Consider the following 22,784-nt stretch of genomic DNA (forward strand, 5'->3'; position numbering starts at 1 on the left):
AAACTAGGGCGGCAAGAGTGAAACAAAACACTAGGCAAAAGGCCGAGCCTTCCACCCTTTACCAAGTATATAGATGCATTAAGATAAGAAGATAATATGGTGATATCCCAACAATAAACAATGTTCCAAAAGAAACGATCTCCAATCTTCACTTGCAACTAGCAACGCTATAAGAGGGGCTGAGCAAAGCGGTAACATAGCCAATCAACGGTTTGCTAGGACATGGTGGGTTAGAGGTTTGACATGGCAATTTGGGAGGCATGATAAGCAAGAGGTAGGCATCGTAGGATAGGCATAGCAAAAGCGCGAGCATCTAGCAAGCAAAGATAGAAGTGATTTAGAGGGTATGATCATCTTGCCTACAAAGTTGTCAGAGTTGACTTGATCCTCGTAAGCAAACTCAACGGGCTCCTCGTTAGTGAACTCGTCTCCTGGCTCTACCCGAACAAGATAAACAAGCAAAAGGAACACAATCAACCACGTGCAATGCTCAAACAAACATGATGCAAACATGGTATGCTATGCGGGATGCGGTAAAGGATGCATATGCAAGATTTGACAAGGAATGATTGAACCTGGCCTCAACTTGGAAATCCAAGAGTGCCACTGGAAAGGTGAGGTGATTTCGGTTGAAATCGATATAAAGATCACCGGAATCGGATGCACGGTTTGGAAAAGGCAAGCAAAACAAATATGGCACCGGTCTGCGATAAACAGCAAGTAGCCATCTAAAAGCATCAAGATAAATATGCTACAGCACTCAAACATGACAACAAAATACATGGAAGGGATCCACTCATGATGCTTAACCAAAGATGAACACTGAGCTATGGCTAATTCATCCATTAACAGGTTCAAACAAGCATGGCAAAAATGCAAACGATAACAGGTTTCAGACTTAGTGAAATTAACACAAGCCTGGAATTTAACATCAGGTAGCACACTTTGGAACATGAAAACCATATGCTACAGGAACTTAAAATGGCAAAGTAAGGCATGACATGAAGCTACTCAAAGCACTTAACAAAAGTCCCTTAGTGACCTTGAGCCAAAAGGGATCAAAAAATACAATTGCAAGCATGTGAACATGGCAAAAACATAATCAGATTACAGACTTGGTGAAGAACTGGAGCATGCAAATCTGTTAACGAGTAGGCATGTTTACGAGCTCGATGCACTCACTACAGAGCATGGCATGACAAACTAAGCATACACGCATCAAGAATGCATATCATAGAAGCTAGACATGGCAAGAACAACAACATAGCATGCACGGATCAATGGCAACATCCTCGGCAAAATCGCTAACAAGTCAACAATCTGCCAGGATTCACGAAATAGCAAAAGTAGAGCTCGATTGACTCAAGCTAGGGTGCTCCATAAATGTAAACAAAGACATGGATAGATAGAGCACCACAATGTTAACAAAACATCCTTAATGATCATCCTCAAAAGAGGCACGGATCACTAGAAAACAACATGAACATATGGCATAATGACAAAATCCGGACAAGGACTTCGAGAAATTCTAAGTCCCTGAAATCATCATTAACGAATGCACTACTTTGCAAGCTTGTGCTAGTCACCACACATATCACAAAAATACATGGTAAGTACCTCTGTAAAGATGGCATGACATATAACAAAACTAATGTAGAGCTCAGGAGCATATCATGCACACATTAATCATGTCAAAAATGACAAATATCTATCTCATGAAACAGATCTGACAATTATATCACATAGCCCTCTTCCAACAACATTTCGGGCATCAATATGAGCTCAAAAGAAAATGATGCAATCAGATGAAATGATGTACTCTCTGAGACGAACATTTTGATATGCTACACGCATCAATCGGAGCTACGGATACAAAGTTACGACATGATGAAATATGCTAAAAATAATGCAAACTAGGACAAAAGTCAACCTTCTAGGGTTAGTCCAGATCTGGATCCGAGGCACGCAGATCGAGGTTCGCCGGAACAGTGCTCGTCGGAGCTTTCGTCGGAACAGAAACGAGGAGGCGGCCGGAGTGGGCTCACCAGACTTGGGGCGTCGGAGGGCGGCGCGTGTGGTGGCACGGTGCGTTGAGGCGGCGGCGGCCGGACGAGGAGGCAGCGAGGTCGAGGTGGCGGCGGCGACCGGTGGCGGAGCGGAGGCGGCCGGCGGCGAGGTCCTTGCGGCGGCACGGCGAGGGACTTGGCGGCAGGGACGAAGGACGAAGATGGGCGGCGGCGCACGCGCGGATGGGGCTCGGGGGCTCTCCGCAGGCTCAGGCGGGCCGCGGCGCGGGAGGCGGTCGGCGGGACACATGGCGACCTGCCAGTGGCTGCGGGGCGGCGGCGCGAAACGCCCGGCGCGGACCGGACGTGTCCGACGCACGGATGGAGCGGGGCTTGGGTTAGGGTTGGAGTGGATCCGGGATTTTCAGGGGAGATGCCTATTTATACATAGGAGGAGCTAGGAGGCTCCAAATTGAGCACGGTTTGCAGCCACGCGATCGTGATCGAACGACCAAGATGATGGAGGGGTTTTATCTGTGTTTTGGGCCACTTTTGAGGGGTGTTGAGCTGCAACACACACGAGGCCTTCTCGGTCCCTCGGTTAACAGTTGGAGTATCAAACGAAGTCCGAATGGTACGAAACTTGACAGGAGGTATACCGTTAGTAAACCAAGGCCGCTTGACAAGTCTCGGTCCAATCCGAAAATGTTTAACCCCCACACACGAAAAGAGGTAGAAAGGATCACCGGAGGAGATAGGAGCGCTGGAATGCACAATGGACAACGGGGAAAATGCTCGGATGCATGAGACGAACACGTATGCAAATGCAATGCACATGATGACATGATATGAGATGCATGACAAAGGCAACAACACACAGAGACAAAAACCCGAACCCGAGGAAATAAAATAACTTAGTGCCGGAAACGGCAAGATTTGGAGTTCAGATAAGGTAAATTACATCCGGGGTCTTACAGGTATGCAGATGGTGATATTAGAGTTTCTAGTTGAGTAGTCGAAATGCTTGTGTTGAACTTTGTGATTCCCGTAGCATGCACGTATGGTGAACCGTTATGTTAAGAAGTCAGAGCATGATGTATTTATTGATTGTCCTCCTTATGAGTGGCGGTCGAGGACGAGCGATGGTCTTTTCCTACCAATCAATCCCCCTAGGAGCATGCGCGTAGTATTTTTCTTCAATAACTAATAGATTTTTGCAATAAGTATGTGAGTTCTTTATGACTAATGTTGAGTCCATGGATTATACGCACTCTCACAGTTCCACCATTGCTAGCCTCTCTAATACCGCGCACCTTTCGCCGATATCATATACCCACCATATAACTTCCTCAAAACAGCCACCATACCTACCTATCATGGCATTTCCATTGCCATTCCGAGATATATTGCCATGCAACTTTCCACCGTTCCGTTTATCATGACACGCACCATCATTGTCATATTGCTTTGCATGATCATGTAGTTGACATTTTAGTAGTGGCAAAGCCACCATTCATAATTCTTTCATATAAGTCACTCATGCATCATTGGTATCCCGGTACACCGCTAGAGGCATTCATATAGAGTCATACTTTGTTCTAGTATCGAGTTGTAAACATTGAGTTGTAAATAAATAGAAGTGTGATGATCATCATTCATAGAGTATTGTCCCAAAAAAAGAGAAAGGCCAAAGAAAGAAGGCCAAAAAAGGGGCAATACTATTATCCTTTTTCCACACTTGTGCTTCAAAGTAGCACCATGATCTTCATGATAGAGAGTCTCCTTTGTTATCACTTTCATATACTAGTGGTAATTTTTCATTATATAACTTGGCTTGTATATTCCAACGATGGGCTTCCTCAAAATGCCCTAGGTCTTCGTGAGCAAGCAAGTTGGATGCACACCCACTTAGTTTCTTTTTGTTGAGCTTTCATATATTTATAGCTCTAGTGCATCCGTTGCATGGCAATCCCTACTCACTCACATTGATCTCTATTGATGGGCATCTCCAAAGCCCATTGATACGCCTAGTTGATGTGAGACTATCTCCTCCCTTTTTGTCTCCTCCACAACCACCATTCTATTCCACCTATAGTGCTATGTCCATGGCTCACGCTCATGTATTGCGTGAAAATTGAAATAGTTTGAGAACATTAAAAGTATGAAACAATTGCTTGGCTTGTCATCGGGGTTGTGCATGATTTGAATACTTTGTGTGGTGAAGATGGAGCATAGCCAGACTATATGATTTTGTAGGGATAACTTTCTTTGGCCATGTTATTTTGAAGATACATAATTGCTTAGTTAGTATGCTTGAAGTATTATTATTTCTATGTCAATATTAAACTTTTGTCTTGAATCTCTCGGATCTGAATATTCATACCACAATTAAGAGAATTACATTGAAATTATGCCAAGTAGCATTCCACATCAAAAATTCTTTTTTTAACATTTACCTACTCGAGGACGAGCAGGAATTAAGCTTGGGGATGCTTGATACGTCTCCAACGTATCTATAATTTTTGATTGTTCCATGCTATATTATATTCTGTTTTGGAAATTATTGGGCTTTATTATACACTTTTATATTATTTTTGGGACTAACCTATTAACCGGAGGCCCAGCCCAGAATTGCTGTTTTTTTGCCTATTTTAGGGTTTCGCAGAAAAAGAATATCAAACGAAGTCCAAACGGAATGAAACCTTCAGGAATATGATTTTCGGAACGAACATGATCTAGAGGACTTGGACCCTACGCCGAGACATCAACCAGGAGGCCATGAGGTAGGGGCACGCCTACCCCCCTGGCGCGCCCTCCACCCTCGTGGGCCCCCTGTTGCTCCACCGACGTACTCCTTCCTCCTATATGTACCTACATACCCCCAAACTACCAGATACGGAGCCAAAACCCTAATCCCACCGCCATAACTTTCTGTATCCATGAGATCCCATCTTGGGGCCTGTTCCGGAGCTCCGCCGGAGGGGGCATCGATCATGGAGGGCTTCTACATCAACACCATAGCCCTTCCGATGAAGTGTGAGTAGTTTACCTCTGACCTACGGGTCCAAAGTTATTAGCTAGATGGCTTCTTCTCTCTTTTTGGATCTCAATACAAAGTTCTCCCCCTCTCTTGTGGAGATCTATTCGATGTAATCTTCTTTTGCGGTGTGTTTGTTGAGACCGATGAATTGTGGGTTTATGATCAAGTTTATCTATGAACAATATTTGAATCTTCTCTGAATTCTTTTATGTATGATTGGTTATCTTTGCAAGTCTCTTCGAATTATCAGTTTGGTTTGCCCTACTAGATTGATCTTTCTTGTAATGGGAGAAGTGCTTAGCTTTGGGTTCAATCTTGTAGTATCCTTTCCTAGTGACAGTAGGGGCAGCAAAGCACGTATTGTATTGTTGCCATCGAGGATAACAAGATGTGGTTTATTTCATATTGCATGAGTTTATCCATCTACATCATGTCATCTTGCTTAAAGCGTTACTCTGTTCTCTTGAACTTAATACTCTAGATGCATGCTGGATAGCAGTCGATGTGTGGAGTAATAGTAGTAGATGTAGGCAGGAGTCGGTCTACTTGTTTCGGACGTGATGCCTATATACATGATCATACCTAGATATTCTCATAACTATGCTCAATTCTGTCAATTGCTCAACAATAATTTATTTACCCGCTGTGAATACTTATGCTCTCGAGAGAAGCCACTAGTGAAACCTATGGCCCCCGGGTCTATCTTCCATCATATTAATCTTCAAATACTTATTTATTTTTATTGCCTTTTATTTTACTTTGCATCTTTATCATAAAAATACCAAAAATATTATCTTATCATATCTAACATATCTCACTCTCGTAAGTGACCATGTAGGGATTGACAACCCCTTATCGTGTTGCTTGCAAGGATTTATTTGTTTGTGTAGGTATGAGGGACTCGTGCGTGGCCTCCTACTGGATTGATACCTTGGTTCTCAAAACCTGAGGGAAATACTTACGCTACTCTGCTGCATCACCCTTTCCACTTCAAGGGAAAACCAACTCAAGTGCTCAAGAGGTAGCAGCCGCGCGAGCCACGACCATGGTGGCCAAGCTGAGGTTGCACGGGCTGTCGGCCTACAAACTCATGCAGAGGTCTCCTCGTGCCAGTTCGTGATGTGGACAATGATGCCTCCGCGCACATGGATCCAACTTCCGTGATTCTTCGCCGAGGAGATGCCGCCGAGAGGGCACTTGAGTTGTGGTTGCAGCACGCCGGGTGTTGCTGTTTGGCCACGGGGAAGGAAATTGAGGTCGTCCCCCCGGGCAAAATTTTCATGAGTCGAGGATGGGGCGAGGTTGCCCGCGCCTTTCGTGCGGAGGGGGGCCTCGCCATCCACTTTGAATACGACAACGGCTCCACATTGTTCTTCAAGGTCTTCGACAAGGAGGGCCACCACTTGGAGTGTTTCCCTAGGGGAAGCGGACTACATGGTGAGGCTGTAGGCGTCGAGCTCGCCCCGGCGTAGTGATCATCTCCTCCAGCAATAGCGGCGACTCCTGGGAGTCAAGCGAATCTCCCGAGCCTAGCGACACTCCAGAATCGAGCGACGATAGCTACGTCGTGCCCGGAGCACAGCAGCAGCGTCCGCTCGGCGCCGTCAGTGATGCCCAGCAGCCGGGGTTCCTTGAAGTTTTCTTTTGTTTCCCTGTGAGGAATAGAGATATACCCCGTGGGGTTATGTAAAAATGGTAATTCTTTTGCTCTGAAGTTTATTATTCCTAGTATGAGCTTGCGGCTGTGCATTCTTGCTACGACATCATCCCCCCTTTTCGTTCCCACGGTAGCTTTGCGCTCTACGCCGACCGGTCCCAGTCTACATGCGGGCTTCACCTTTCGTTGTATGCCAGGTCGCGATGCCATGGTCAAGGCCAGGAGGTGAGCGGCCCGAGGTGCGGTGAGAGCTCCTGAGGCGCGATGCTCAAGAGGTCCCCTTTGGTGTGCAAGCAACTTCCTAGGGGGCGAAAAGGTAAGCAGCGCTGCCTATAACACCCACGATGCGGCTATATCTCCCACGTGTCGAGGCACGACTTAGAGGCATAACTGCATGGTGGTTTTGTCGCAAGAGGGGTAATCTTCACACAATCCCATGCACTGAATAAGAAAGGGATAAAGAGTTGGCTTATAATCGCCACTTCACACAAATAACAAGTTAAACATACATCATCCAGAGTACAATCAAGGTCCAACTACGAAACCAAAATAAAAGAAGACAACCCCAAATGCTAGATCCCTGATCGACCCAACTGGGCTCCACTACTGATCAACCGGAAAAGACACATAACAACGATCAAGATCTTCATCGAGCTCCCACTTGAGCTCGGTTGTGTCACCTGCACTGGTATCATCGGCACCTGCAAGTATTTGGAAGTACCCGTGAGTCACGAGGACACAGCAATCTCACACCCGCGAGATCAAGACTATTTAAGCTTATGGATAGGATAAGGTAGTGCGGTGGAGCTGCAGCAAGCGATAAGCAAATATGATGGCTAACATACGCAAATAATAGTAAGATGAGAAGCTACGCAACGGTCTTGAAGCTAGAAGTGATCGAGAACTGATCCTAAAACTACTTACGTTCAAGCATAACACAAGACCGTGTTCACTTCCCGGACTCCGCCAGAAAGAGACCATCACGGCTACACACGCGGTTGATGCATTTTAATTAAGTTAAGTGTCAAGTTCTCTACAACCGAACATTAACAAATTCCCATCTTCAACATAACCGTGGGCACGGCTTTCGAAAGTTTAAACCCTGCAGGGGTGTTCAAACTTAGCCCATCACAAGCTCTCACGGTCAATGAAGGATATTCCTTCTCCCGGAAAGACCCGATCAGTCTCAGAATCCTGTTTACAAGACATTTCGACAATGGTAAAATAAGACCAGAAAAGCCGCCCGAATGTGCCGACAAATCCCGATAGGAGATGCACATATCTCGTTCTCAAGGAACTCAAAAATCAAGGAACATAACACCGGTATGACGGAAAATAGGGCAGCAAGAGTGGAACAAAACACTAGGAAGAAGGCCGAGCCGTCCACCCTTTACCAAGTATATAGATGCATTAATTAAATAAGAGATATTGTGATATCCAAACATATCCATGTTCCAACATGGAACAATCTTCAACTTCACCTACAACTAGCAATGCTATAGGAAGGGCTAAGCAAAAGCGGTAACTTAGCCAAACAACGGTTTGCTAAGATGGTTGAAAAAGGTTAGAGGCTATCATGGCAGTTTGGGAGGTTAGATAAACAAGTGGTAGGTAGCGCGACATAGCGATAGAGAAAACAACTAGCAAGCAAAGATAGAAGTCATGTCGAGGGTATGATCATCTTGCTTGAGATCCCGCAAGGAAGAAGAAGGAGTCCATGAAGAAGACAAAACAGACGTAGTCGAACGAATCCTCACAACTCCGGAACGAAACAAAAGCTAATGAGAGAAGAAAACTGGAAAGAAGTAAGCAACATGGTAAACAACCATCACATAAACATGGCATGATGCACAATCAAGTATGATGCATGTCTGGTTTAAAAAGGCATGGCATGGCAAGTGCAACAAACAATACTACAAGTTAAGTGGAGCTCAATATGCAACGAGTTTCATATTGACGAAACAACACATTAATTATTTAGTTCTCTCTCGTTTATGCTACTCATCAATATTAAATGTTGGTTAAGATGGCAAGAGGTGGAACATAATAAAACTACCTATCTTGGCAATTTAAATGAGGTCGGAAATAACAAACCAAAATTCCAGAAAATCCTCATATGCATATTTTGAATTTGGTAATGTTCTGCCCTAAACATAATTTTAGGGTTGTTAAACATGCAAAGTAAGTACACCGTGTTAATCTATGCATTTTTCTGCCCCATTTACATATAAAGTTTAATAAATTTGGAGCTATGGTTAATTAGTTATGAAATAAAGCATTTTAGCATGTCATATGAGCAAATTTAACCAAACAACATTTTAAGCATTTTAAACATGGATGAAAGTTGCATACTGTTAGAGAACATGAAAATATGAGCAAGATGCATATATGACTTGTTTCATTTGGATGCATGGATATTTAGTTATTAGCATCTTAATGCAATGGCATTTTCTGTAATTATGCATGCACTGAAAATACAGAAAAAAATCTGAGATGGAAAAAACGCGGGCCGGATTGCAATGCTATGCAGTGGCCCAAGGGTGGAATCGGGCCCAAGTGGCTGAGTGCATGACTGGAAAAAAAATAACTAGGGGAAAAAGAAATGGGGATCCCTAGGATTCGATCCTAGGACATCCTAGTGTTTGTGCGTTGAGGTGACCAGTTGGGCTGGTAAGATGCTTGCGATCCAAGTGGGACTGAAGCAACGGTTTGTTCTTGGTGAGGCAAAAAAATTGCTCAAAAGAAAATTGCGCCCGTGGGGATTTGATCCCTGGTTGGCCGTGTACAGACAGGTGGAGCGAACCTGGCGGAGATCAACAGAAACAAGGACGGCCTCGGTTGTGTCGATGCGTGCAACTACGGAAACTACGATCAGCGAAAGAGAGCGAATGGAGCGGGAGGAGGCTCGGGAGTTCTCACCCAGCTTGTGCACGAGATCGACAAGGGCAGAGGCAAACGCAGACGTCCGTGAGGAAGACGAGCAGCACGGGGCTCGATGCAGGTGGCTGCATAGACGATGCGGGGACGTCCGGGTGAGACGCGAGGCAGATCAACGGGTCTTGGTGGCCGGTGGGGTCCTGGACGACGACGCGGGCCTTGACGGGGGAGCCGGTCTGCGGGGTCGCGCAGGTCACGGCGCGAAGGTGGATGCAGGCGAGGACAACGCTGACGAGCTCCACGCCATGGTGGACGGCGGAACATGGCGGATCTGGACGGACTCGAGGGCAAGGAGGAGGCTTGGCGTCGAGGTAGAGGAGGCGCTCGGGGCTGCGGCTGCGAACGTCGGTGCTCCTGGACATAGAGGTGAGAGGTGAGGGAGCAGAGAAGAGGAAGGAAGGGAAGGAGAAGGAAACAGAGAGGCAGGGTAGCGGGGCTCAACTGCTAGTCGCCGGCGATAGAGGAGCTCCAGCTAAGCAGCAACATCGGGGAGGAGCAGGCGACGAGGAGGAGGCAAGGCCTCGGGTGCGCGCGGGCGAGGGGCGTGTGGAGGTGGCTATGGAGCTCAGGGATCGAAGCAGAGGAGGTCGAAGGAATTTGGATTGGGGACGCATGCGCTGATTGGATGGGGATGGATCCCGAGGTGGGAGATGAGTGCTGCAGCAGCGGCGGCAGGGATAAATGTCCTAGATTTTAGGGTTTGTCTAGAAATGGAAAAAGGGGGACTATATCTAGCAAATGGATTTTGGGTTTGAGGGGGTTAGGAGGGGTTTTCGGACTCTCCGATCTTGATCGGACGGCACCGGACGGGAGGAGGGGTAGGTTGGGCCTTGTGGGATGTGAAGAGGAGGTTGGGCTGATATGAGAGGGAAGGAGTGCAGCCCGGCAACTATTTCCGAAGACCGAAAATGTCCGACAGTTGATGGACTATATTGCCGCCATTGTTATCCGTTGGGGCATCAAATGAACTCCGAATGCGATGAAACTTAGCAGGCGGCCTATTGACAACATAACAATACCGCACGCCAACTTTCATCCCATTCCATGAACATTTTCCGGCCACTTATAAACTACTATTTCGGACGTGCCGCAGGCGCGTGCAAGTGTTTCTGGGCTCAGAACGGACAACAGAAAGAACTAGGAGACACGGACGGATGCAAGTTTTAAAAACATGTAGATGCAATGCAGATGATGACATGGCAAAATGCAACACGCAAGCAAATGACATGGCATAGACAAGAATACTGGAAGAGGATGCCATGTCATTGCGGGATGGATAAGAGGCGGGTCAGCATGTGAGCCATGCCAGCATGTGAGCCTCCATCGCGGGATGGATAAGAGGCGGGTCAGCAACGCGGGAGATCGCAAAGGGTCATACGACAGGCGAGTGGGTGATAACATAAATCATGACATGGATAGGGCAGAGATAGTTCCAATAGATGCAAATGATACATGCCACAGGGACGGACCCGTGCGGCGTGGGGACAATGCAGCCCAAGGGGCGCTCCTAGCTGAATGACTAGAAGATGCAAGAAATATACATGATGCAGGGACGGACCCATGCGGCCTGGGGATAAAGCAGCCTGAGGGGCTCCCCTAATGAAATAAATCAGAATATGTCACCTGGCACCATTGCTGAAGAGATGTTGGAGTAGCTGAAGACACATGCGGAAGAAGCCGCTCCTCATGAGCCACCTTGGCCTTGAACCTCATGAGGCTCCGGAGGCCCCGCACACTCGTGAAGGACCATCGCCATCTCCGTCAAGACCGCCTAGTGCCTGGCCTCCTGAGCCGCCAAGACGCTCCGCATGTGGCGCTGCAGGGTAACAACCACATTCGGCAGCCCGATAGGCATGCGAACATAGCTGTGAGGTGGGACCTCACACCAACCAACCGCGATGGCCAGAAGCGCTCCTGAGATGCGGCCCTGTTGAGCCCTGGGATGTTGACACAGGCGCGCAGCCCACTGTCCTCGCCAGGACGAGGAGCCGCGCCGGGTGGCAGGCGGCGGTCGCCACGCATGGCTCTCGCATCTTAAAGCTCCTGGGTTGCCTGGGTGATGAACTCCTAAGCAGCTAGTGCTTCGTGCCTCGTGCTTTCCTGGCGGAAGTGCACTCTGAAGCGCGCCTCCATGTGGTGCCCGAGCGCCTCCCTGGTGATGTTGACTAGGACAAAGGCCTTCTAGAGGAGAGCCTCTGAGCCTAGCCTGAAAGGGGCGCCGTACGCGCCTTCCTATACGAGAGAGGGAGGTGCCCCGGCCGTGGGCGTAGGTCCTGAGGTGGCGCCGCTGTTCTCCTGAGGCCCTTGGTGCAGCAGTTGCTTCTTCCTCTTGGGAACAGCCTCAAGAGGGCAGACAGTGCCTTCATCGTCGGGGTTCTCAACTACCACAGCCTGGTAGGTGCGCTTGAGAGAGCATAATGTGTCATTTTCCTCATAGGCGATTGTGATGATGTCGCGGTTCATTGGCATCTTGAGGACGTTGTAACCATGATGAGCCACCACCATGAACTTGGCCATAGCTGGATATCCAAGGATGGTGTTGTACGGAAGGCAGATGTGGGCGACGTCGAAGTCGATGAGCTCAGTGGGGTAGTTGTCATGCTTGCAGAAGGTGATAGGGAGTATCTGCCCTAGGGGGCTGGTGGAGCCATCTGTTACTCCTAAGAAAGGCTTGGTGGACTGCAGCTGGTCATAGGGCACTTGGAGGCAGTAGAACGTCTCGATGGAAAGAACATTGAGGCCCGCACCGCCATTGATGAGATTCTTGGTGATGAGGAGACTGCTGATGATGGGCGAGCAGAGCATCGGGAGGGCACCAGCAGTTGTCGTGCACTTGAGCTGGTCAGTTGAGCTAAAAGTGATGGTGCACTTTGACCACCTGAGCGGTCGCGTGGCCTCGAGCCTGGGAAGGGCCGCATTCACTTCGCCGGCAAACTGCTTGAAGATAGGCTGAGACCTGAGCACCACCCAAGATGCAGGCGATGACGCGAGGCTCTTGGAAGCCCCAGCCCCCTCGTCTTGGTGGTGGTTGTCATTCCTTCTTGGTGGTGGTGGCAGCAGAGGGAGGCTAGCATTGCCCCGAGGACGATCCTCACGATGTTGGTCTCTAAAGGCGCCCTCGCGAGGCTGGGCTTGCCAATGCTCCTCACGTGGCTGATCGCGCCACTCCTGGCGGGGGGCCGCGGTCGTCCCAACGTCCTCCTGCTCGGCCTCCTCCGTGCCCATAGCCCCAGTCGCTGTGCTCGGGGCAACGACCGAGGGGCCTGTCATGGATAGCCCTAAGCTCCCGATAGTCATTGGTGTTGTGGTTGTGCATGTTGTGGAAGATGCAGAACGGGCGGCTGCCCTTGGATGACTTTGGGTGGTCGCAGGCGCGCTTCATCCCTGGCTCAGCCGCATGCATGGCCGGCCCCTTGTGCTTCACGTCCTTGACCTTGGCCTTCTTGTCTTCTAGGACTGTCCCCGGGAGCTCCTAGAGGAAGAGGCGACCCTCCTCAGCTCTCTCGCACTTGGTTGCCATGTTGAACATCTCCAGAGCCGTGCATAGGTCCTCGTGTATGGTGAGCTCTTCCTTCATCCTGACGTCGCGAACACCATCAGAAAAAGCTAGGATGATGGCCTCGTCCGAAACCTTGGGTATCTTGAGCAGAACACCGTTGAAGCACTGTATGTACTTCTGCAGGGTCTCCCCTGTCTGCTTCATGATGTGCCGCAGGTCACCCGCGGACGGCGGGCGGTCACGAGTGCCCTGGAAGTTGGCGAAGAAACACTCGCGCATCTCGCCCCAGGAAGAGATCTATCCCGCAGGCAGGTTTAGGAGCCACGAGCACGCGCCATCTTTGAGGGCCATGGGAAACCAGTTCGCCATGACCTTCTCGTCGCCATTGGCCGCCTCAATGCCCAGCGCGTAGAGCTGCAGGAACTCGGCAGGGTCGAGGGTGTCGTCGTATCACGGGGGCAGGTCAGGCTTGAACTTCCCTGTCCAGGCGATGCTGCGAAGCCTCAGAGTGAAGGCACGGCAGCCCGCGGTAGTCACAAGAGCCCGTCGTGGAGGTGGAACCTGATGTTGGAGCTCATGCGCCACCACCGCAGGCGGCGCGCGGTATTAACGTGGTGGTGCTGGGGGTGAAGGAGCATCCTCTTGTGGCTGCCGCACCTCCTGGCAGCTTTTTTCTTCACGCACGGGCGCCCTGCACGGCGGGTCACGCCATGGGCCCGAGCGCCCTGGCCCGAGGGCGATGTCTTAACGGGAACGTGGAGGAGGTGCTCCATGACCTATGTCGCCCGCAGCAGGCGGTGGGCGAGGCAGCGAGAGAGACGGTGCAGGAGAGCCCCCAGCGGCGCAGACTAGCTCGGCGATGCAGTCCAGCCAGTCTTCGTGGAAGTCATCGACGGGGCAGTAGCGCAGGAGCTCGTGCGCCATGGGCAGGGCAGCCTGCGCGTCCGCAGGTGCGCGACGAGCATGAGATGACGAACTAGTTGGAGTCAGCAACGGGGTGGATGTGCTTCCATCACGCCGCACGGAGGGGTGCAGCGAGGAAGCTTGCTGCTCGTGCCCCGCCGGGCTGGTGGCGGCGTTGGTGGCAGGCGATGGAGAATGACAGGGAGGCCCGCCGGCAGGCGCCGTCTGGGCGACGCGAGCAGTGAGGGCAGCCCGACGCTCAGCATGGGCTCGACGGGCATCACCCTTGGAAGCGGTGGAGCATCGACCAGCGGAAGAGAGGCTCCAACGCACCCCTACCTGGCGCACCAAATGTCGGATTCAGGGTTCCGTAGACCCTTCAGAGGTTCGAACTCTGGGGTACATGCGAAGAACTCGTCCTCCCCAGTCTGCCTACCCGCTAATCTCACTGCCTAGCTTGATGAACTGGATGAACAAAAGACACAGCAGTTTACCAAGGCTCGGGCCACCTTGCGGTGTAAAACTCTACTCCTACTTTGAGGTGGATTGGCCACGAAGGGATAAGGATGAACTTGTACAGTGGTGAACAGCCTCAGGAGGAGAGGTGTTCTCGTGCTCGATGAGTTGATGGGTGAGAGGATGATCTGGACAATCCCTCTTTTCTATGATGGTGGCTAAGTCCTATTTATAGTGGCCTTGGTCCTCTTCCAAAATGTAAGGCGGGAAGGGATCCCACAAAGGCCAAATTTGAAGGGAGACAACTAGTACATGCTATCCTGACAAAAGTAGTCTTCGTCTGCCAAAGGCTCCTGGTCGTGACGCCATGGTGGGCTCAACGATGACCTCCGCTCTGTCGTCCTGGCGGTCTTGGTCATGTTGCACCGAAATGCAAACCTTTGCTTGATTCCTCGAGACTCCGCGCTAGCGCTTTCCTCCTTAGCACCAAAGAGAAAACTGGTACACTGCGCCCGCTGGCGCCCGCCTGGCCTTGGTCGTCACGGCTCATGTCATCTTAACATCGCAAGGTGCACCTTGCATAGATATCTCCGCTCCTCGGGAGCCAGCCTGGGGAGGCCGTCCCTCGAAGAGGTCTTGGTGTCATCTGCCTCGCGAGGCTTGGCCCCTCGCGAGGGTCTTGGGTTGTTGATCCTAAAGTTGGGCCGCACCAGGCCGCCGATGAAGCCATGTCATGGGCCGCATGCAGGCATGTCTGGGCACCCCCGGTCCTAGGAAGCCAATAGGGCTAACGGAGCTGCAGCCCGAGAGGAAGCCTGTCAGGCTTTAGCTAGGGGACTGTTGGAGGAGCCAGGGAGCACCATCCCCACTTCTACATTCAAGTCCCCGGCAAATCACATTGCCGGGAAAGAGATGCGGATGCAAATGATGGTGTTCCCGCCTGATGAAGATGGTGCGGGCGGCGCTAAGCTGGAGTCAGATTCATTGCCCTCCCCCCTGCTACCGTCATCATCATCGTCATTGTCCTCCTCATCACTTTCCCTCGAGGAGGATCTTTCGTCGTCGGTCAAGCTCTCTCCGTGCAGCACCCTAAGCGACCACCTGAGCGCCCAAAGATCTTGACGGAGAGCAGGCTGCTCTCCATTAATTTGTACTGGAGAACATACCCCTCCGAGAAGTCGTGGGCGCGAGCAAAAGTCTTCCAACCACGGCGGAGGTACATCACGTGTGGGTAGGGAAGTCGACATCTACCCACATGTCGTCATTCCCACAACCCCTCATGTGCAACCTCACAGCGTGTGGCTATTCGAACTCCATTTGCCATGCAAAGGGAGTTGGGAGGCGAAGGTGGCCGCATAGAGGTTTGTACATCCTGATGATGAACTCTCAGGATTGGTCCCCAACATGGGCTTACATCGGGGGAAGGGCCGCCAGTGGGGGCACAGCCGAGGCGCCACCCCGCCGCCCTCTTCGTCGGGCGCAACAGCGAACTCAGCCTCGCCCCCTCCCTCATCCCCTCACAGCGGGCTTTGCCACTGCAAGATCCAGAGGAGGAGGGATGCGTTGTCTAGTAGAAGCCCTCGTCGCTGCTGTTGGGACACAGCCGCGCCCTCGCCCTCTCACCATGACTGAAAGGGAAGGATTGCGGAGGGGAAGAAGAAGCGTGTGTGGAGAAGCACTGCCCGTGCCCCCTTTTTATAGGAACATGAGGCAGGGGACTAGCTTGTCAAACAGGAAATGACCGCCCCGCTCCTCTAGTACGGCCTCTCCGCGCCCTCTGTGGTTCTAGGAATCAAGGCCGACCCTCTGCTCCAACCATCAGTGTCCGGTTTCCGGCCATGGCACTCCTCCCCGCGACCTCCACATCCACCACCTACCACGCCCAATGCATGCAGAATATGTGACAGGTCAGTGCAAAACAGGAGGTAAGTGGAATGGCAGTTTCCGCCCCGTGATGGTGGGGCATGGGCATTCCGCGGGCCACGACCAAACTTTTTCCACAGTGTTGCGCACAACGTGCGGGAAGATCAGAAACTGACCCAAAACCAAGATTGATGAAGAAGCAAAAAAAGAGACCTCGAGAGGCTAGCCTCTTCAGCCCCTCGCCTGTGCACTTATTAGGCCCTATCCCGACGACGCTCGGCAGCGCGTTCGGGGCAGGCCCAGGGGTTTCTGTCGGTGCAACAAACCCTGGGTCTGTTGCCTAGACTATGCACAGGCACGAGAATAGGATTGAGGCACTAGCCAAAGTGAGGGTGCAAGATACCAAGAGCTTTGAAGGACCAACATGCAAACCAAGAGGACCAAAATCAAGCCAAAGAAGAAAGATGCCACTAGGATAAGATGCCCAAGACGTCCTGGAAGGGGCGGGGCCGCCCCTGGAAGAAGATGCCCAAGACGTCCTAGCAGGGCTTGCCGGGACTCACGAGGGCAAAACCACCTCACCCAACTACTCCACCACGACCCGCGTTGTCAATCAGTGCGGTGTCAAGCCGCAAAGTGACTAAGTGGCAGCCATTCGCCACATGGCAGCCTTTCTCTACAGAAGATGCCCTAGAATGACACCCGTCCTGCGACGTGTCAAGCTAGCAGGTGTGAAGCTGGCAAAATAGCCCAGCAAGGCTTGCCGGGCAACCAACGACGTGATATTAGGAGGTGCATTTAAAGCACCCTGTTAGCTTGCAAAGTTATGTATGATAGCACTGTTTGCTATCTTATCGGTACATAATGACTACGTTACCGTTGTGGTAGCCCCTTAATCTATAAAAGGAGGCACATGGCAACCGTAGAGAGGGTTAGAAGGTTGCATAATAAACATTCCCATACACATGTAGCCACTGCCGCCCTTGCCGGGCAAGTGTACTATGCTCCGCCAGCACTCTTCCACCATCAACGCACCAAAGCAGGAGTAGGATTTTATGCCTCATGGCGGCCCGAACCTGGGTAAAATTGCCTGCGTGATCTCTCCCATGCTACCCCATGCTCATTTTCTCTTTGTGCAACACAATGTCCCCCCGCCGAACCAGCAAGGGGCCCTTTGGTCCCATAGGTGGCCGTGGTTTCCCGTGACACCTTGTTTGTTTAACTGGGTTGCTGTTCTAACTCCCAGTTGAGATGTTTTGCTAACTTCAACTTTTCGGAATCCAATCGAAACTTTAATGGAAAAATAGATTAGCCCAAGATCAAGGAGCAAAGTACCCATGAACGTTGTATCATACCACAACAGTGGCACCGGCCCAATCATGCATCATGAATTGCCAACTACTGATGCTCTAGAGGCTAAACTATTGGTAGAAAGATATTTTGCTTCTACACTTAGAGATGAAGTTGACATGTTGAGGAAGCAAACAGCACAATCACAAGCAGTACTCAAGACAACCATTAAATATTTGGTAGGTTTAAAAACAAAGCAAGCTGAGACTGACCGCATTATTAAGGTCATGAAAGAAAAAAGGAAATTAAATTCCCACTTGGTAAATCATAGGTGAAATGTTTTTCCTGTCGTTGAATAACCATTGTGTTTTTTCTTCTTGGAATCGATCAAACCATTTGTTTCAGAGATCATGTAATAACTGTTTTTTGTTTTTTGATTTGTGATTTTTATAGAATGAGCATGTATTAATTGATAAGACTTTGAGGCATTTCATTTTGATTTCTATGCCAGACCTACAAATATGCTAATTAGGCTGAATGTGCATTCAGCAAAAATAGTCGTATAGATGGTCCTTAAGTGGCACGCATCTGAAATGGCCAAGATATTGTATAAGCTTGTTTTGTGTATGTTAGTTGGTATTATTGATCCATATAGTCTATAAGTGTTTATATGTTAGTTTTGTACATTGTTGGTTGATTGACTCAGTAATTTGAATCTTGAGACATTGCTTGTGTACATCGCTTGTGACATACATGTTACACTTGAGTTGGACATAAACTGGTTTCAAATATTTGAATTCACCTTAAACTGGAATTCACCTTCTGAATTCGAGTATCGGCATTTGTAAATTATATTCATATATGATAGTGGAATACATCTTTGTTGTGCTTTGTAAAGATTCGTATAAGAATACAAAATGGATTCGCATTTAGTTGCTAGGGTAAAAGTGAATGCTTATTGTCCCAAAATTTGAAAGAAGCGACAAAATGTCCACTCCCATGTCGGCTGCCCGAAGCTAGTGTTTGCGAGATGGAAATGAATGTCTACCCCTCACATGGACAATACATCGGTCCGATTTACACATCTCTCAATAGGGGTAGGTTAGTAACTTCAAGAATAGACATGACACGACCGCCTCTGAGCCCATTTAGACATGGTGGGCGCCAAACTTGGGCGGCAAAACACATTTTATTCAAGCTCGTATGAAAGCCCTCTGTCTATCCCTCCATTTCCACGTTCATACACGATGGGCGGCAAAACAAACTCGACCCGGCCGAAATCGAGGTAGGGAAATATTTTTAATAGGGGCAGGTTTGTAACTTCACTCAGACATGACACAAGCGCCCTACCCATCAGCCCCGTTCATGCATCGTGGGCACCAACCATGGGCACCAAAACACCCTCTCCTCGCTCAAAATTGCTCTAGGCAAATATTTGGGAGATGCGAGATTACCTTCCTATCCCCAACCGATGAGACATCCAAATTTTTAAATGGGGGCTAAGTTCATAACTTTCCCATATTTTAGACAGGTGCATCCCAAAAACATGGTTCCCCTTACCTCTCCCTCTATTTTCGAATTCATACACCATCCGCGCTAGAACACCATCCCCACACAAGCCTCCTCCGTCCGCCAGCACATCCATCGTCGTCGTCCTCCACCATGCCGGACCGCCTAGTAAGACCGCGTCGTCCACTGCTAGAGATGGACGTTTCTCATCCAATCCGACGGACTAGGAGCCTTGCATCATGTGGCGTGGAAGTATGATCACCTATGGGGCATGGGTGCCCCATTGTGGTTCGGCGAGGGGACGACCATGTTGCACAAAGAGCAGAAGCAGCAAGGGACAGCACGGGGATGCACAGCTCTCTTTTACCCAGGTTCGGGCTTCTTAGCAACCTAAAACCCTACTCCTACTATGGTGCATTGAGCTGGAGGAACATGAAGGCTCAGCGCGCACTAGCCCGACAAGGTTGCAAGAGCAACATGAGCATACAAGTGTTGAGGGATCCAAATGTTCAAACCCCTTGCTAGGTTGCCTCGGGCCTCCTTGTATAGGTTAATGGGCGACCACAGTGTCAAAATAGTCATTTTGGGATGATTAGATAGCTAACAGTGTTATCATACCTAACTCTGGAAGTTAGGACAAATTGCATTAAATGCACTACTAGGTGTCGTGTTGAGGTTGAAGCCCGGCAAGCCTGTCGTGCCGCTTATCTGCCTCTTCTTATTAGCGTGACACATCCTCTGGACGGGTGTAACTAAAGTTAATATCACCTTTATCATGCCGCCAGTGCTCGAAAGGATCCACTTGGTTTCTTAATACCTTGACACCGCACTGATTAATGACTTGTGTGAGATGCGGTGGGGTGGTGGCGTCCTAGTGAAAACTTGCTGGCAAGGAGTATGGCGGGTTTTGGTCTAGGCGGCCCCGGCGACCCTGCCGGGGTGAACTGGACTTGTCCTTAAGCGCGACCTCGACCTGGCCAGGCTCTCCTGCCCGGCAAGGGAGGCCTTCCCAAGGTGGCCTTCTGCTAGCTTTGTTCTTCTTAGTGCTTTTCTTGACCTCACGAAGAGCGGCTTCTCTGGCTTATCTTTATGTCATGTATTGGTGCTGGATGTACAACCGTTAGTATGCATGTGCATGAGTCTGTTCAGCAAACGTGAATGTTTGCTGCACCAATAGGAGCCCCCGGTCCTGGCCCATACATGTCGCCAAGAATCATTGGGGTAGGCCCAAACAATGCACAGGCTGGCATCCTAACCTTGCCATGGTGGAATCCATGTCCTTGAGATCTTCTTTGCTTATTCATTAACCTAGAGTTGAGTTAACTTCCAAGCTCCCCACCAGTCGTGCAACGTTGAATGATGTGGGTTCACCCATTCGGTGGGCCAGAAGTTGCCCACATTCATGGGGTTAATTAGAGTGCACGCGCATGATCCGGGGGTAACTGCCACTTCACTTTACCCACCATGCCTTCCATTTCCGCCACGCATACTACATGCATTGTGAAGGGTTGGTGATGGGTGCACAGGGCGCGAGAACGTGTGCCATGGAAGAAAGCATGGTGATGTAGGATGAAAACCCTAAGGTCGATCTTTCACGATTTGGAGGGGATCCGGTGAATAACACAAGAGGGAAAACGCGAGGGGAAATAAGAGTCAATGAGAAACGGTCGCACATGTGCTAGATCCATGATCACAAAGAGAGATACACGATCCAAAGTCAACAAAGGACGATAAAAATGGTAGCTAGTTCATCTCCGTGAGGAGGCCTTGAGTCCGCGAGGGATCTTCCCATGAGGGGTCTTGAATCCAAGCGTGGATCTTCTCCATAGAGGCCACAGTTTCTCTCGACGGAGTAGAACCACAAGGATGAGCAAAGCTCTATCTCTAAATGAGCTAAACCTATGCTAACCCTAACTAGGAGGAGATGGATGGTCTACTTATAGTCTAAGCCAGAAAGGGGTAAGTGGGAGAGGGATACATGGGCTTCGGCCCTTTTATTGTGCACAGAGAGGGGCCGGAAGTCAGGGCATTCGAGGGGCTGCCGGAAGTCTGGGGTGGCGCCGTTTGGGTTCTGTGAAGAGTGCCAGATTTCCGGGATGGGGACGGATGTCTGGGCATGTGTCGGCGCCGATGTCCGGGGACGGGGACGGATGTGCGGGGACGGGGACGGATCTCCGGGTTCTATAGCTTGGATTGCTAGGCTGTTGCGGCTGATGCTCCTAGGGCGGGATGTTAGGGTCATGGGGCTGGATGTCCGGGTCCTGAAGACTTCTATTTCTTCCGTCGTCGCTTCCAGGCTTCGCTCGTGGATGGTGTAGTTGTGCACTTGCACTCGCACTTCTCGTCGTCGTCTGTGGTGCTCCGACAATACCTATGGATGCACATGAGTTGAGTGTCAAGTAGTATACCATCCTTGAAGGGGTCCAGTGAACACGCGTAAAGGATATGATTCACCTTTGTGTATGTGAAGTAGATGTCACATGTGTCACTCGCTGAACGGGCTCTTGACATGGTGTTGTCCATAGGATGCTCTGCATCATCTCCCCCCCCCCCGGGAAAGATCTGACCTCGGATCGAAAACCAAATCACCATGGGGAAGAGATGGCCTCACCGTGTAGAAGTGGATGTTCACCAAGTACTCGTCATCTTGAAACTAGAAATGGGCACTCTCCAATGTCGCACTATCTAGTCATTCCTTCAAAAGGAGTAAGGACAACAAACACTTGGAAAAACAAATGTGGTTAGCATTAGGGAAAAACTAAGTGAGGGATTCCTAGATTAGGGGGTCTCCGGACAGCCGAACTATATCCTTTGGCCGGACTGTTGGACTATGAAGATACAAGATTGAAGACTTCGTCTCATGTCCAGATGGGACTCTACTTGGCATGGAAGGCAAGCTAGGCAATACGGATATGTATATCTCCTCCATTGTAACCGACCTTGTGTAACCCTAGCCCCCTCTGGTGTCTATATAAACCGGAGGGTTTTAGTCCATAGGACAACATACAATCATACCATAGGCTAGCTTCTAGGGTTTAGCCTCTCCGATCTCGTGGTAGATCTACTCTTGTAATACTCATATCATCAAGAACAATCAAGCACGACGTAGGGTTTTACCTCTATCAAGAGGGCCTGAACCTGGGTAAAACATCGTGCCCCGTGCCTCCTATTACCATCCCCCTTAGACGTACAGTTTGGGACCCCCTACCCGAGATAAGCTGGTTTTGACACCGACATTGGTGCTTTCATTGAGAGTTCCACTGTGTCGTCACCATAAGGCTTCATGGCTCCTTCAATCATCGCTAGCGATGCGGTCCAAGGTGAGGTTTTCCTCCCCGGACAGATCTTCGTATTCGGTGGCTTTGCACTGCGGGCCAATTCGCTTGGCCATTTGGAGCAGATTGAGAGCTACCCCCTGGCCATCATGTCAGATTTGGAAACTTGAACTACACGGCCGATATTCGCGGAGACTTGATCTTCGATGGATTCGAGCCCATGCCGGACACGCCACGCAGTCGCGACGAGCATGACGTAACTCTGCCGTCGGACAGTGTTTGGGAGATCGTGTCCGCAGCTACTCCGGCCTTAAATCCGGAGCAAGTCGCGCGATCAGAGAGCGGAGGG

The sequence above is a fragment of the Triticum dicoccoides genome, chromosome 4A, assembly GCF_002162155.2.
Source record: "Triticum dicoccoides isolate Atlit2015 ecotype Zavitan chromosome 4A, WEW_v2.0, whole genome shotgun sequence".
NCBI lineage: Eukaryota > Viridiplantae > Streptophyta > Magnoliopsida > Poales > Poaceae > Triticum > Triticum dicoccoides.